The 15,517-nt window shown below is 38.3% G+C and overlaps 1 long non-coding RNA gene across 1 annotated transcript in view; it reads left to right on the top strand.

Annotated features, from left to right (window-relative positions):
• Positions 1–1,074: 1,074 nt before the first annotated feature.
• LOC148051561 (uncharacterized) overlaps positions 1,075–15,517 on the top strand; it is a 99,002-nt gene continuing 84,559 nt past the window's right edge. Inside the window, exon 1 of the long non-coding RNA XR_015699509.1 lies at positions 1,075–1,138. This is a non-coding gene — a long non-coding RNA (uncharacterized LOC148051561). The remainder of the gene's footprint in view (positions 1,139–15,517) is intronic.

The following is a 15,517-nucleotide window of genomic DNA, read 5'->3' on the forward strand; positions in this document are numbered from 1 at the left end:
AATGGAATTACACTTGTTTAAACACATTTTGCTACCTAAATTGGGATTGATTTTACTGATGGCAGGAGAGGATAGCATAGAGGTTTTACAATGCTGAGTTATGCTACACTTTTGAAATCCTTGAACTGTCTTTTGGACTACTGGAAACTAAACCAAAAATCTATGCCAATGTACTACAAATGTTCTGCAGGCTGCACTTGCTTTTTCCACACAAAATTTTTAGATAAAATATCTAAACTTGCCAGAAGTTTGACAAAGATAATTGCAGCACTGTTGCTAAGTGTTCTCTATAAGCAATCTGTATGCAGTTTATAGACAGTTACAATTAGAGAGTAAAACGGGAAAATGACTTCTTCTAGTTAGATGCTTGAAATAATTTTTTTCTAACATTGATTTTATCAAAACAAAGATTATGTTACTTATGATTTAGGCCTGTCATATATACATCACAGATGAAGAATTATAGGATGAGTAGGGATAGAGGAAAAGCTGTTACCTTACAAGAGGCCCTGAAACACCAGAGAGGTAGTATTGTTAATGACAAAAAAGCCTTGGTTTGCCTGAATGGTTTACCTGCTAGGCACCTCTATATTGCTCATCTAAACCATTTCACAAGGTACACTCTAGCTTTCTATTTGACATTTAAAAAAAAATAAATCACTGTTAATAAAATTGTTGTAAACAAAAGCAGCAGGAGATCAGTCTGTCCAGTTGCAGATAACAAGTACCTAAGATTTACTATGTAGTAACCACATTGAAAGACTAGTTCCACTAGAAAACAGAAAATTATATTCTTACTGAATGAAAGTGTTACACACAAAGTTCCAACACACTATTTTGGGAAGTTGATTGCTGTACTTGCCTGTCCATTTAAACCTAAAAACCTAAGGCCTTTAGCAGTCTCTTGCTTAGCCAGAATGTCTTCAATTAGGTAGGGTAGGGTGGGGTTATTAGCTGCGGATCTTGTAGATGACTTTAGGAAGTAGAGGATGATTTAAAACACCTGGGCTGCCTGAAAGCCAAGCCCACCTCATTATTATAGGCCCTCTCTGCTGAGTACTGGTTGATCTGCATGAGACACAGGAGCTGATGGGAAGAGAGAGAAAAAAAGGTGCACAACTAAAGGCCATCAGAAATTGTAAGTTCTTTTACTGACTGAATAATATAACATGGTTTCTACTTATTTGTATGTGGTAAAATATATTGATAGATGAAACAAAAAACCAAACAAAAAAAAGGCACTCTTTTTGTTAGTAGCAATTTGAGGTAGGATGTTTTCAGTTTGCCCAGAGCTAGTCCCTGACTGATTTTTCAGAAACACGTAATATGAGGTAAGGTATATGTTCAAATCAATACTAATAGTCTTCCTAACTTGTTTAATGCCTGAAATAAAGTAAAAGCAAAGCTGAAAAAAACCCTCCTGTGATAAATGATGTATCTGGCTATTGTTTTTTCTTTCTGTGGCTGAATTCACGTGAACAAGTGCTACCTGTTTTTTCTGAGGTGGAATATTCACTGATGCTGGCAATTTTTGTTTAATTTTGTGGGTGGCTATAAATAGTCATACTCAGGTTTGAAACTTCTGGGGGTTTTGGGGTTTTTTTTGTGACAATACCAGTCATGTAATATCACTTAAGTTCCTTAAATGAATAAATATAGGGAATATGAGCACTTCTAGCGCAAGCTGTTGCCCAAAATGGCAGCTTGAGCAAGCAAAGAGTGTTATGGAGATGAATTGATTAAAAAAAAAAAAAAAAGTGTTATTACATTTAGAGGTTTGACTATTCACCAAAAGTGAACACAGAGGTTGCATGTTTTTTCATTAGTTTCACTAGAAAGTAGTGTGCCTAAGCAAATTAGTTAAAGCTGTTTAAAGAACTAAATATGACTGTGGGAGGATAATTTTAGTGTCTAATCTTACACAGTCATGCCAAGCTAATTTTATTCGCTCTTTTCCCTTTTTAGCTCAATGCATTTATACAAAACCAAGATAACTTGGTTTCTCTCTTTATAAATATATATATGTATTTATATATAGGGACAGTGGTATATATCTTGTATGTTCATATATATAGAAATATTTATATAGATATAAAACATCAGCTGTAATACTAAAATACAGTAAAATATCTAAAATATATATATAGATTGGGGGAAGGGAACAAAAACAAATGTAAACTTGAACTGTGGATTTCTTTCTTTTGGATGTTGTGTATTTGGTAACACCTCTAACTTTCTACCAATCTGTTTTAGCATATTTAAGGAGTAAACCAAAAGAAATCAGTTATATGTTTTGACTCGGATTGTTATATGATATGCATAGATATGTTCTCCGTTTCAGTAACTTACATAACTTGTGTTATGGCAGAAGCTAAAGGGTGTTTTGTTTTGTTTTAAATTTCAAGGCCCTGTTATGGTAAACATTGCCTCTATGTGATATGGGGGAAGTGAGGATAATCTGTTCCCTATGAGTAGGAAAGAAAGGAATTGCAATGGTTTTTAATGGACATTGTCAATTTCCAGAACCTAGCAATTATCAGAGGTGTGATCTGAAAAGGAGAAGATATAAAGGATAGGATTTAAAAAAAAAAAAAATTCTTATCATTTTTCAGCTAACAATAACCAACTTTCTATTGGGCTCTTTTCTCTGAAAGACTTATCTGAGTTTTTGTCATATTTAGTGTTTTTTCCACCACTCCAAAATAAGACTCATCACTTCTGGTATCGTTGCTAGAACATAATAGTACAGGAAACATAAAGACAAAATCTGTCTAAGGAGGGGTATCATTAAATGATCTTTACTTTCTTGTTAGAACTGGGGATAGTGACTTTGAACATAAGCTGCAGGATATGAGTATGCCATACCAAAACAGCCTATACAAAGGAAGAAACTACCAGCAGAAAACTTCATTGCACAGCATAGATTGTGCATTTTGATATTTTTTCCAATGAACTTATAGACAAAGGCTTTATTATTTAGTCATCTCTGTCAGAAACCATTGCTTCTGTAAGAAGGCAAATGTTTCATTAGACTGATGGGTGCGCTCGTAAGAAAAAGATTGTATTGCAGTTTTACTTCTAATAGCGATATCTTGTTATTTACTTAATACCGTTTTATATAGAAAAAAACCTTTTCTTTCTCTGTGTGTTATCAAGAATTGTATTTCTCAGAAGGTGAGTATAGAGTATTATGGACGTTTAGCCACGAAGACTGGTTGCTATATAGCATTTAATCAGAGTAGCAGCAAAACTGTATGTGAGGCTGTAAGTGAACTTGCAATATCTACAGACACAGCAAAACAAGTTAAGGACAAAACAAGGTCTGATCAAGTACAACTTCACCCTCTGCTCTTGATTTCTCTTTCTATTGTTGAATGAAGTCAAATGCAAAGGTTTTTTTTTTTAATGTTTTGTACACATTGCGTACGTTTAAGTTGTAGCAGTTAACATAATTGTATCTTTGCACAATCAAGAGCTTTGTTGTTTACATATACACCTGCAGTAGGTGAATGTGCATATAAACAGGTGAGTGTGGGCTCACAAGCCTGTATTACCGCATAAAACAAGGACCGAGACCACAGCCATCACCCCTCTGCAATACAGTGCATAAACAGGGTACTGTCCGCAGGGCTCTCCCTGCAGTTTGCGACCACCTCTGCTGCTTTCCGCGTGCCGTATGTCACGGCCTGGCTCCCTGTGGGGCTGCGTGAGTGGCGAGGGGGTGGCTGCGGGGGTGGGAGGGTGCTCTTACAGGTGGAAGGACAAGCCTTGCTCTTCTAGTGGTGGTGCAATGTCTTTGCTTAAAATCATCTTGGGACTGCAGCTCTAAAATCGCAGGAGAGACCTTTCATTCTGTCTTTGGCGAGAGGTTTGCATTGCATAAACCCAGCCATAATGGCTTTTTGTAATATTGAGGGACAGTATTAAGAATTTGGTTTCTAATGTTTCAGTAGGTGTTTTTTGTGATGGAGAAAATTCAGTCGCAGCATACAGATGCTGTCCTTAAAACTGTTCTTGGTTTATGTCCTTGAAGAATTTGTAGAGGGGGTTAAACAATTAAATGTAAAGAATTAGATGACAAATATGTGAGGAATCTGCTGAATTACTTTTCTACCTGCAAAGCTATATTTTCATCTAAAACACCTCTTTGCGCTAGGTGTAGGTACATGCTAGCAGTAGACTCAGTAAGGTAAAAGGACGCTGGTTGCTCCTAGAACAAGCAGACAGTAGAGGGAAGAGAGTAACAGCCCTCAGCACAACATGAGGAAAACAGGAAAACAGTGAGGCTGTAGTGATGGGTGATTTCAATTGCTGGGAAAACTGAAAAGCATGGCACAATGAAAAATAAAATTATAGAAGAAATAAAGAGTTATTGACCTGCAGTGTCAGAATCCTAATAGGACTTGTCCTCTCCAATCTCAGCAAAAATGTGCAGTTAGTAGATTAGAAACAGCAGAGCTACTTGGTTCAAGTGACCCCATGATTAAATTCAATATAACTTAGAACACTAAGCCAAATATATCAAAACCACAATATGAATTCTCAAAGGTCTACTTTAAAGGTATATGGAAAAAACCTGTGAAAAATGGGTAAAAAAACCCAATAACGGACGATATTTCTGGTGAAGAATAAAGGTTTTTCTAACATTGCCAAGATGCAGTTTTTGGGGGAAAGGAGGATAATGATGTGATTGTAGGGAATTAATCTCTACAGTTTGACTGTTGTCCTTTCTTTAAACTCTTAATTTAATATATCTGTTCCATTACTGAATTTCTGCTAAAATTATTGTGAGAGCCATAGCTGCGGCCATACCTGGGAGAGTGGGGACAGCAATCATTGTCTATTCATATCCATTTGATAACCATTGGAGGGTTGCTTGGGAGGTGGGTATTCCTCAGTTCTTGACTACAGCAAGGGACAGCCTTTGTAAAGGTTTCTGTTTTATTGTTCTGGCATCGAAGAAAAAAGACAAGCGTCTAGGAATCAAGCTGGAGAGGAGCTGGCACTTCTAGAGATGCACTGAATGCGGAATGGTTATGTAGCTGTGGTATTAACACATTTGCACTGTGACTCTGTTAAATAGTTATCAGTGGAGACAGTTGAACCATCTCTGGTTAGGTTTTAAACTTAGCACTTTGTATGTTAGGTGAATCTGTCTTAAAAATAGACATGTGGTTGTACTTGTCCATATAATTTGAATTTTCTTGGTTTTCTTTGCCCCTGTAATTCAAACACATAATTGGACCAAATATTCCAACAATGATTTAAAATAAAATGAGGCTTTAGTGTGAATTTTATGACAAGAACAGACGCAGTGGCAAACTGTATATTTGTAGAAGATGATACAGGGTACTGTGATCTGAGAAGCTATGTACAGGATCATAGCATGGCAGTTTTACGGTGCCTGAACTGCAGTTGTGTGCCCTTTGCTGGACTGGCTGTATTTGCCTGTTGTTGTTCAAGCTTCAGTCTGCTCCTCCAGACACACTGATGATAATTCATTTGATCTTGAGACAGAGGGGTTTTTCTGAGTGATATAAAATGTAATACTCTTGCACCATCTCTCTTAATTTTTACATTTATATGCTCATTTGTGTAAATAGAAAATACCATGGAGATTAATGAATAATTAAAAAAAACACTAACCAAGTAGTTAGTGTATTTTTAGCACTTACAGTCTTTTTAAATTTACCTTTTATGCATGATTAAGAACTTTTTCTTCTCAAAAAGATGTCTCCGGGGGATCAGTGCTCTGAGTGTTAATGTAAGGAAAAATAGTTTAATTTAAAATGTTTATTCTGCTGTTTCAATACCACTTTGAATTGAAGAGTAACCAACTTGGCGGGGGGGGGGGGGGAAGACAAAATTCTGTAGTTTAGATGACCAATCAAGCAATTAAAAAAAAAAAAAAAAAGCAACTTACAACAGCACCTTTACCAAGGATTATCCACAAAGCCAGTTCATCAACTAGTATAAACAGTTGTAGTTCCCATTGATTTCTCTAGAATAGTTATTTGTACTAGGTAAACATCTGAACTATGTTGAATACCTAGAAGTAGAGTACCGGCTGAAATATTTATCATCTAATTTAGAGTAATGAAGAAAATGCATTTTAACCCCCCCGAAATAGCATGTACTTTATTAGTTTTCTGTATTTTGTGAATTTATCACTCGTTTCTTCATATGACTAAAGGAAAGGAAACAAACTGAGGGTAATGAATTTACAGGAAAATGTAAGAAACAGAGAATTTTAAATAGTAAAAATCAGCATCATTTTGATCTAACAAATGAAATAATATATTTAGAATGAAAATGTTAAATAACTGTAAAATAACTTTAATTACACAATATAAAAAGTATTCCGAAAGGAATCTAAATGCTGCAGTGGTCTTGTCATTATTAGCGTTCAAAAAACCCTTAAGATTAACTATACATCAAACTTCATGCAATATAAATTCCGTTGAAAAAATGTGTATCTTTGTTTCCCCCTTGCCCCCACCACCCTGATTCAAAGAGGAAAAACTAATCTGAGCTCTAGTGGAAAACTAGTTGGGGCAGGGGGAAGTGCTCAGAATGCTTAAAATTCAGATAAAACCTTCTCAACCTCTTCCCACTTTAACATACTGTTATGTCATGTAGAAAAGACAAAACTAGTCATAACTTATTGTAAGTGGGAAGAACTGCAGAATGACTATGTGCAAAAAAAAAAAGTTACTGATCCTAATGTTTGCAAAGCCAATATTTTTGTAATTGGCATCTAATGTTTGTAATTTAAACAACATCAGCATTTTTTAACTTTTTAACTGTAAAATAGCACACCAGCTATCACAAGACTGATAAATGCTTTGAAGCATTCAGATTCTGCTGTGAGACTCCAATTTATGACCAAGGTAAAGAAAGTTTCACAGATTATAAAACTCCCTGTTGTTGAGATACCCCCTTATAGCTTGTCCCACATTTCAATGAGTGTGGGCTGTGGGTTTCTTTGGGGTTTTTTAACATTTTTTTTTTTTCCAGATGACAGTCTCTCATCTTATTTCATATTCATTTTTTTTCTTTAATCCATATTACATAGTACCTAACAGCTTCTATTTTCCTGGGACAAGTTGTGCTAGCTGCCAAAAAAAAACAGAGCATGAGTTTTACAGTATTAAAGTCAAAGCCAATAAAATGGAAAGAGAAGGGAGGAGTTAAACAGCTGTGTAGGAATTAAGTGGGAGGAGGAGGTGTCTTTGTACACGAGAACATAATGAAAAATGCTGACAACGTACAATATTATGACATGATGTCAAAATAAAATGTTCATCTCATTTCTAAACTAGATGTTGTGTTCTACATAGTAGTAATGAGGCTATTCTTGTGCATCAGTCTGTTTGAAGATCTGAACTACCAGTTAGTAGCCAGGGATCTGGGTCATGCATCTTCTTTTCAGCTCTCTTTTTCTATGTGTGGTGAAGAAATTGTCTTGTGGCCAGTAGTAGCATGGTGGGGAGTGAAACTTAAGTACCGTTTCATCACTTGCCGCATGTTGATCTGAAACCCCCATTCCTATCTTTCAAATTTACAGGGCGAACCCTGACATGGCAAAGGACAAGGACAAATATGCCTAGTGTAAAACACTATATAACTAACTTTCATGGGTTTTCCCCCATCTATATTTGTTACCTGAATTATCAGTTCTTTTTCCTGGATCGTGTGTAAGCCTTTCGGAGAAGGAAGGGTTGCCTTCTGATAAGGGCTCTGTTCAGACCAGACCTTCTCTCTTCTTTTTAAGGTTTTGATATGTTCTTGTTTCTCATGAGACATTTCAAAATCATTCAAAAAATGATTTGAAAAATAACAGGAATAGAAAGAGCAGTTTACTAGCAAAACTTAGAGTATTTGCTGTAGACTAGTTGAGTATAAGGGTATGAACTGGGATGTCCTGATTCTTGATAAATGCCTTGCTGGGAAGGCTATTGCCCAGTCTGGATAGGTTCTTACTGTCACTGACCAGAAATGCTATCCTGCACCTGAGAAGAGTTGTGGATCAAAAGCGTTGGAGGACTGCTTTGTGTGTTAAATTTATTTTCATACCACAGTTTTCAAAGCAGTCTTTGGGAGCTAGTTCTGCTCGTTTCATTGAAATTATACGTTATGGCAGAATAGTTCTAATGCATATCTGAAACTTGCAGCTTTTTTTAATGTCAAAAATAAATATCTGGATTTAAAAAGAAGAATCTGCCTCAGATCCTGTTTTTGGGTTCCTGGCGAGTGTTCATAAGGACGTACATGACAGAGCATTTGTTCTATAGCTCACAGGCATAACGGGTTGAGAGGTTCTCCACTTGTTCAATTTGCGGATTAACATCTAGATCAGCTAAAGGACGACGTTTTCTGAGTGTTACATCTGCAGTTTGCACTAAACATATGTAATGCCATATGGTCACCGAAGGGTTATGGACTTTTTTTTATTAGGAAAACTACCAGAGCTAATATTAGGTATGAAGTAGTATATACTGTGCACTTATGCCACAAAAATAGAAAAGAAACAAAGCAAAATGTTAAAAATAAGTTGAAAAAAATCAACACCTCCCCCCACACCCACCCTTATTACTGTTTGTGTATAGAGGTGTGCAATGGCTATAATGAATCCTGTGGAGACAGTCAGATTAGACCTGTAAAACATATAGATGTATTCTGTACATACTGTCAACTACAAAATTAAATACTCGTGGTTTTATCTTGCATAGCAAATTAAAGCGCTGATTTCCAGGTATTTGTTCTTAATATTTCTTTGGGCAGAGTGGGGAAGAAGATGGGCAGTAATGGGCTGTCAGAGGACAAGCGTGCTCTCTGCAGAGTGTAATCTTAAGCATTGTCTGGCGCTCTCTTAATCGCATAGTATCTCACATTATCTCTTTCTGGGTTTGTACTGTGCATATTTAGTACCCATTCATTTCATATATAACTAATGTGAATAAGCTTTTAAGTGTACAATGACGAAATACCAGGGAATACTAATTTTGATAAAAAATTCCATCTTGGGGAGAAATGTCCACAGCATTATATGATATAGGCTTTGTACTGCTGGACAATGTTAGCCTTATAAGACCATATCATCACACGTATTAAGAACAGAACAATTTGAGTCATAAAATGCAGTCCTTGGGTACACCTACACAACGAATATTTAAGGCCTAAATTCATCCCAAAGGAATTAAGCAGCCAGGTATGTTTGGGTAGCCCTCAGATTTGCACATACACCCTTTATGAGCAATTCTGCGTGCCCAGGCAATGTACTAGTATCTTCTGCTAGCAAATGGGTAAAGCTGGCAGCAGTTGTCCCATCTTTAATGAGCTTCTTGTTTTACATCTCTTGTGTCCAGCTGCAGTCCTGTTTTTCAAGAAATTGATTTCTCTTCTCCACTTCCTCCTCCACAATCCTGCCCCCCTCCCCTTTATACTACAGGCTCTCTTGAGCAATGCTCATGCCCTCAGCTGTAACCATGGACATCCTAGGTATTCCTCAAGTCAGGGAAAGGGCTTAGTGATGCTGTTATTCCACCAGCCCCATCACTCTTAGCCAGAGCAGTCCCAAATACTATGTATGTGTGTGTATGTATATGTGTGTGTATATATATATATAAAAACCCTTTCTGCCAGCATGGTAGAAAGCACCATTAGGCAGTACCAGTAACTACGTGTTTTATGAACAATGAATATAAACAATGAGTGTATATTTTAGTTCCTTTTAAAGCCAGCATGTGTTCTAACATTGTTGGGCACCTTTTTTGGTAGACATTGTTCACAGTATCATCCCCAGGTGCTACAATATGGGATGGGATCCTGGTGGGTGCTGTGGTCTCAGGCACCGCTGCAGGGCTTGATCCAATATGTATCTCCAATACAAGTGTCTGCTCTGACCCTGAAGTTGATACCAGACCAAACCAGCCTCCCAAAGTTTCCCAGTAAAGGAGTTCGAATTCCCCTGTTTTCCTGCTTCAAATCTGTGTCTCTTTCAGAAAGTGCACAGAATATAAGTCACCCCTGCCCCCAGACCTGCAGAGCTCGACTCACCCCTTCTAATGCCAGACCCTCTGCACTGAAATATCTTCTTTTTCTGCTGTGTTTTTTTTGTGTGTGTGTGTTTGTTTTAAATCTAAACAGAAACCTGTGTGAGTTGCCTCTTAATAACACACTTGGTTACCCATGGGCAGGTAGGAGGACAATTAAGTTGCTAAGTTATAGGTGCCTACAGGTACTAAATGTAGGTAAAGGTACGATGTGTCTCTCATTCATAAACACCTGAAGTCAGCTCTGCTAACATTAGAATGGTAAATCTAACCATAAATTTAATATAATTCACTGTGCACATCTGCTCCAAAACACTGACCAGGATACTATAACAAGCTTGAGACTTTTAATTTGGAAGAAAAAAGCTATGAACTATGTGGCAAGAAACCAAAAACATTTTCAGAATCTTAGACTCATGAAAATATTTTCTGAGATGGGGCTGAAAACTGCTGGTTTATTGAGGCTTTTTGAATCTGAGTTATTTAGCAAAGGTTTTCCTGTGTCTATAATACTCTAGGGGAATTAACAGCATTCAAAGATCTTTACATCTACAGTGCTAGACACAGGTTGTAATTAAAAAATAATTGTAGTTGTTAGTTTATGCCTAACTACAGGTAGCTTCTCATTAAATCAGTGCTTCACCATTTATCTGGTTTACTGGTTTTCAATTTCTGTGATTTTGCACAGTAACTAAAAAGTAATGCATTCTTTGTTTCTGAAAATCTTGAGATATCACAGCAAGAGACATATGTTCAGCCAATGGAACTTACATGTATTCAAATTAGGATCAACTGAAGTCCTAAAACTGACTTATTAAAACCCAAAACAGATAAACATCAAAACATAGAAACTTTATTCAATATGATTGAATGTCTGTGTTGTATTGATTAATCATTCCCAAATGTTTTCTTCAAGCAAGAATTGGTTGTTTTGAAAAACTTGAGTTTGCTGGGTTTTGGGGTTTGTTGGTTTGGTTTTTGGTTTGGGTTGTGGTTTTTTTTCTTTTTTGGTGTGTGTGGTGTTTTTGTTGGTGGTTTTTTTTTTTTTGAACAAAGTGATCTTGATTAGAGCCGAAATAAAAAAAAAATGACAATTTACATATAGGGGGAAACTCCAGTATTCCGACACTTGTCTTTTCCCAAATTTGGTTGAACTTGAAATACTGAAATTTCACACAATTTTCTTAACAAGAGCTCAGGAAAAAGTAATCAATGAGGAAACAGTGAAACATACTTTCTGAGTGATTTCAGTATGAAATTGCACTTTCTGTGGTACTGATTTGCCCTGCTGAGTAGTAGTTCAAAAATCTCATGGACTCATTCTCCTTCCTTGGCTCCCTGAACTGACTGCATCTCCCTAGGTGCAACCTGTGTGGACTAGTGTAGAGAATTTTTCTAAAGGGAAACTCTGATCGACAAGGTCATGGGGGACAGAATGCAATAAAAGAGGAAAGGAGTTTTCTTCAGGACATGGGTGGGAGAACAACTTGGAGTGATTTGCTGTTTAATGAAATAACAGCGAAGGAAGCAAACATCATTCCAACATCAAGCTGTAGAATTTGCTGGAAAAAAAACCCCAAGTCGTTTCTGCAAGTGAATACAACTTAAAAATAAAGGCAGAGTATTGGAAGGCGCTAGATCAATCATCTAGTGGAAACTCTGCTGACTATATTAAGATTTTTAGCTGTGCGTGCAGAAAGGAGTTGAATCCCAGAGGCCATGCCTGCATTGCACCTAGGACTTCTGGCTTGCACCATCAAAAGAGGCGGCAGTGGAGACTGCGTGCCCTGACACAGGGCTGTGGGGTGGCCACAGCATCTGGACTAGGAGCAGGTGTAACAGCAGAGTAGAAGTAATGATGACATTGCAGTGGTTTGTCTCTTGTTCTTATTTGTAATTTTTCTGGTCACTATGACATGTTGACATACCAGTTTGGAATATGCTTATCCTAGATGACATGGATGTTTTGACTGAGCAGCTATGAGGGTGGATTTTTCTGACCTCAGCAAGTTTAATAAGATATTTATAAGATCACTGCAACCCTAATGATATTATTAATGTAGGTATGATACAGACAGAAGTGAATTATAGTCTAATAAATAGAATAAAATGCACTGTAAAACAAATGTTTTATAGCTTTAAATGAATATATGAAATACATGGATTGGTTTATGAAATGACAGGCTTTAAAATGTGTTCTTCAGTTCTTTCCCTGATACACTGGTTTCAACATCAGTTAATATCATGTCCTGCCAGGCCAAAGAGATTGTGAAGATGAAAAGTCTGGCTTTTGCTTTGGGTCAGGAAGAGAGGCAGTAGCTCTTACAGCGACTGTGGTGGGTTTTTTTACTGAAAAATAGATTTCAGTGGAAAATTCCTGCACGGCTCTCACTTTTGTTGATCACTATGCACAGTAGTTTCCTGGTAGGCACAGCCATCAAGTATGAAGTCTCGGCTGAGCCCGGCCGCGGAGGCAGGCAGCTTCCAGCACCCTCAGCTTTTCCTGGCCGGCAGGCAGCTGTGGCGGCTTCAGGACACGCTAATTAGCTCCAGCCAGTGCTTCCCAGCAAAGCAGTCCACTGAGATCTCTGGTCTCAGCTCAGGTTTCACTTTCACTTTAATTTGGAAAATGGTATTAAGTATCTAAGGAAAACTTGTCCTTTAAGCTATGCTCAGCGGGCAAAAGGGATATTCAGAAGCTTTGTTTTTTTCTCAAGACTGTAATAAGATTTCAACAGAAGAGTATTCATATGTCTCTTTATTAGCTTATTTGTCAAGCCTCATTTTTTTAAGCAATGGAAAACTTTTTTTAGCAAAATTAATTGTAAGTCCTGTAGGGCTTTGTGTGTGCTGACAAATATTTATTTAAACATGCAAAACATCAGGAGATTACTTACATGCCTAAAATTACACCCATCCTTAAATACCACACTTGTTGGACACGTGTGAGAAATTCCAGGAATCAAGTGCCCATGCTCTGACTACACTAAAATATTTGATTTCAGAACTGAGCCCTTACCCATCTCTCCTTTGTTATTAACGTACGTTACATAATAAATGCATCGCAATATAAAGGAAGCGCAGTGAACAGTTAATCCCCAGCTAGCTACGGGTGCTTTCTGGATGGTGGCAGGCCTGCGCCACAGCTGCAAAGCCCCTCGCCGTGGCCAGGGAGCTGGGCACAGCAGCACCAGATGGCCCTGCAGACAGTCGGCGCAGGGCCAGCAGAAGCTCAGCGACAGCCCCGTGAGCCAGAGCTGGTTTCGTCCTGTGGTTTCCACTCCGCACAGCTCAACACTCAGTTCCTGGGAAGGCTTATTAGCTCTGGCACCGTGCCATGGGGGTTCAGAGCATCGGCGTGGGGCTACCGCTGCGCTCGGGCTAATAAGATCCTACTGGAGCAAAGTGACGAGGAGCGCAGCGCAGAGACGATTTAGTGGCTGTATGAGGAACCAGCCCGGGTCTGTGGGGGACAGGTCTGAACTGCAGCTTACGAGCACTGCTTGATTCCAGCTGAGCCTACAGAGCCATTTAGATCCCTGCAATATGTCTATAATCTTGGCTTTTTCATTACCCAGAGTATTCCAGTCCCCTGTTATGTCAGGTAACAAGAAGCTGACTGTAGCTAGCAGGGCTGGACTACTTGTAAATACTTGAACTGTCTGACTCTCTTTTTTTTATGTCTTGCATCTTTGCACTTGACTAATTTCACATTCCTGCTAGTTGTTGCATTTAATATTGTATTTTTGTTTTCCATTCTGCTGCTACCAATATATGCACCTTCACCAACATTACTGCTAATGACTTTCTCTTCTCTTCATCAATAAAACACACATTCTCTGGAGTGACAGTAAGATCATCTGCTAGAAACCACATTACTGTTAATAAGATAATACAAAGAAGAAAGAAAATGTATTTCAGCCCAGCAGCTGTAGCATCACTTTAGTACTGGCACTTGCGTGCATGTTGGAGGGGGGGTAGGCTTTCTTTTTCCTTCTATTTTTGGAAGTGGGTTTGTGGTTCATTTGCTAGAACTGCATTACCATAAGCCTTAAGAGGTTAATTTTTCTGTAATATCTATGCACCAAATGTGCCAAAACCAGAGATAACAGATAGTACAAGTATTTTGACGGGCAGCATGAAATACAGCCTCTGGTAGCTGATTTCATGGGCATCTTTGTCTACTCAGAATATCCATCTCTACCTCTGCTGTGGAACAAAGGCGTTATTTATAATAGAAGTTTCTTCATGTGCAGAGAGCATTGTCAGAAGTTTGTGTGAGTGGAAAAATGGGTAAGCAGTAATGACAGAGTCTGGTTGTACATGCATATCTGACTGTTCATGCAGGTATCTCAATGGCCAGCCCTCATCAACGTAGCATGGAATTACATCCCAAGTACAGAAATGTAACAAGTTTTTGTGGGGCACAAATGAGAAGCTGGCCTTTGACAACTAATCTGGCTCTATCAGGGAAAAATGAAAATTTTTATAGTGCCTTTAGTTTTCTGTGTGCTTTGTGGTAAATGATACATTAGCCTGTAATCTTTTCTATGGTCAAAAGCGGTACTGTGCCTGTCTGTTTTGCTCAGGTTATGATGCCCATAACCTGCTGCCTGTGTTCTCTCTGGACAAAAGAATACGGAAGTGGTCATTAGTCATATAAACCCCCAATTTCTACAAAGCCAGTTTAATCATATTAATTCACTAATTTACATGCACGAGAAAGCAAGTGGTCTAGTGATTAGGCAATGGACACTGAGCCATGTAGGAGACGCTGTCCCTCCTGCAGTGCAGCACAGAACGGAGCCTCCAGAAAATGCTCGTGCTTGGGATAGCGTGTTTGTTTAGGTTGATTGTAAGCCTCCCGCTTCTGCGCCAGCTCTGCTTTTTCCTGCTCTCGGCAGCAGCAAATGGCTGTACACATGGCTGGGTGTGTGAACACAGAAATAAGAGGTTTTGTCAAGCTGATGAGTTGTAAGCAGCTTGAATTTTCAATCGTTTTCCTAGGAAAACTGGATATTTTTTTGGGTGTACAGATATTCTCGCAGCTACAGTCTGCACAAGCAGGAACCCTCAGGTGTGTATGTGGGTTATTGCAAGGTAGTAAAGTGTTGGACAGCCACTGATTGCTTTTTAAAACAAACAAAAATTGGCCAGCCGGGGTCCTGGTTGGAGTGTTTTGGTAGGATGTGGATCCTCAATGGGTGCCTGTTGGCAAGGCTTTTTGGTGTCCATGATTCCCAGCCCTGGCCATTTTTGTTCCTGTTGTTTCCTCCCTACAAGAGGACCACTGATATGTTAAGACACTTTAAAAAGTAATAATGATTAGTGTGCCTAAACTCGTTCCTACATAGTGGAGAATAAACATCTCTGGACATTTCTTTATGCCAATAGAAGTAAAGAAAATAGATCACCTCAACTCTGACAATGACCGGAGGCCATATTATAATGTTCATGACGAC

The sequence above is a fragment of the Nipponia nippon genome, unplaced genomic scaffold (assembly GCF_047370975.1).
Source record: "Nipponia nippon isolate SJK-2023a ecotype South Korea unplaced genomic scaffold, ASM4737097v1 scaffold_6, whole genome shotgun sequence".
In the NCBI taxonomy this organism is placed as follows: Eukaryota; Metazoa; Chordata; class Aves; order Pelecaniformes; family Threskiornithidae; genus Nipponia; species Nipponia nippon.